A 2,131-nucleotide genomic window follows, 5' to 3' on the forward strand; every position below is an offset into this window, starting at 1 on the left:
AAAAAAAAAAAACAAACAACAACAAAAAACAAGGAAAGATTTAAACGAAAAAAAAGAAAACTAAAAACAAGTACAATTTGTAACAAAATAAAATGAAAAAAATGGTTTAAAGAAAGTATAAAATCACACAAAATTGTAAAACTATAATAACAAACTTATAACAAAAAAATATATTAAAACAACAAATATATTTAAAAAAAACAAAAGAACTAAAAGAAATTTCAGCATTTTTATTAAAAAACAGTTTAAGATTTTTAGCCTTTATTTCCAAGAAAAAATAAAAAAGAAATTTTCTTTAGTTTTTATTAATTTTTTATTATATTATGTATATTTTTATTTAATTTTGTGTTTAAAATTTTATTTTATTTCTTTTACAATTCAAATATATACGTTGTTATCTCTATTTTTATAAGATTTGTCTGTATTATCTTAGTTTTAACGGTTTTATCTTACAATTGCAATGTTTAGAAAACTCTATGTTATTGTTAACTGTATTACGTTTACGGTTTTATCTTACAATCGCAATGTTTACTTTAGCAAACACTCTGTTATCATTAACTGTACTAGCGTTTTCTTAAGAACTGTTGTATCTTTTATTTAATACTAGCTATTAGCTAACATTTGATGTTCTTTTGTGAAAACTTTACTTTTACTTATAGAATTCTGTTATATTTATTAATATTTTGTATTCAACAGTTTTATTTCATTTTATACTGTTGAAAACACTGTTATCTGTTCTTTTTTGTTCTATATAAATTGCTTTTTAACCCGTTATTACCGTTTGTATAGCTGCATCCTGTCTTATCTGCTCTATTGTTTACTTTATGTAGCTGCATTATCGTTTTAACTGTATTATCTACTCTCACGTGTACTTCATATAACAGTGTTATCGTTTGCACTATTTTATCTACTCTAAAGTTTACTCTAAATAACAGTATTATCGTATACACTGTGTTATCAACTATAAAGTTTATAAGGAAGTGTCATCATTTACACTTGTTACCTACTTTCATCAACTGTTTTTGTTTAAAAGTAAGTAAGTCTCCTTAATATAATCTTAAACTACATAGAAACTTGTTGACAACATGTTATTTTTCTTAAAGTTTTCTCTTAAATACTATGATCCCTGTTGTTTTTGTCTTTTTCTTAACATTTGTTTAGAGAACATTATCATCTGTTAGGTAGATACAGTACTGTCTTATCTGTTATATAATGTTTACTACGAGCAACACTATTATCAATCATACTGTTTAGTTTTGTTTGCTTTATCATGATGGTTAAACTATTAAAGTTACCATATTTGATTTCTTTAACATAGGACACATATTCGTCCAGTGTGTCCTTTTTTTGTCAATATTTCATCATAAAGTGAAATAAATTATTGCTTTCTTTATATCTCTCTTTTTTTCTCTTACGGCATCATTGACTTCTATTTGTGCTGCCTTACCTTGTTTACTTTATTGTTATGGCTAAACCGTTAGTGTAGCCATATTTTATTCATATAAAATCTTAAGGCAACAATTGCCAAATGTTATTTTTTTTTGTTAAAAATGTAAGTAATCGAATTTAAAGTAATAATTTCTACATTTTCTATTAATTTAAAGTAAATTCTATATGAATATGTCAGTTACTCCCATAAATAGAAAAATTTGCTAATTATTAAATCTTTACATTTTCTCATATTTTGTTATGAATGTTTGTTTAACATGTTGCTGGTTTTTAATCAAAATCTATACAACAACTTATTTCTAATAAGAATTTTTGTGTTGTTTCTAAAACGGGCAAATTTTGTATAGTTTTTATATAAAAATTTTCATCGAATTACATTATATTAACTTAGAATTTGTAGTTTTTTTTGGATATTAGCAGCAAATCTGCTAAAGTGGCAACTCCTTGTAACAAATCACTCTTCTCATTCTTTTGTTTTGTTTACTTGAAAAACAATAACAACTGTAACAACATCATGGCTGATAAGCATTGCCATATGAAATCAAAATATAAAGAAAAAAATTTTGGAGGAGTTAACCGGTTTAAAGATTTTACCCTAAAATAAGGAATTTTTTAAAGTTAAAGAATATATTAAAAAAAATGTTAATCTTTATTTTATTTAAAAAATATTTTAACAAGAATT

Source organism: Lucilia cuprina, chromosome 3 (assembly GCF_022045245.1).
Source record: "Lucilia cuprina isolate Lc7/37 chromosome 3, ASM2204524v1, whole genome shotgun sequence".
NCBI classification, from domain to species: Eukaryota; Metazoa; Arthropoda; class Insecta; order Diptera; family Calliphoridae; genus Lucilia; species Lucilia cuprina.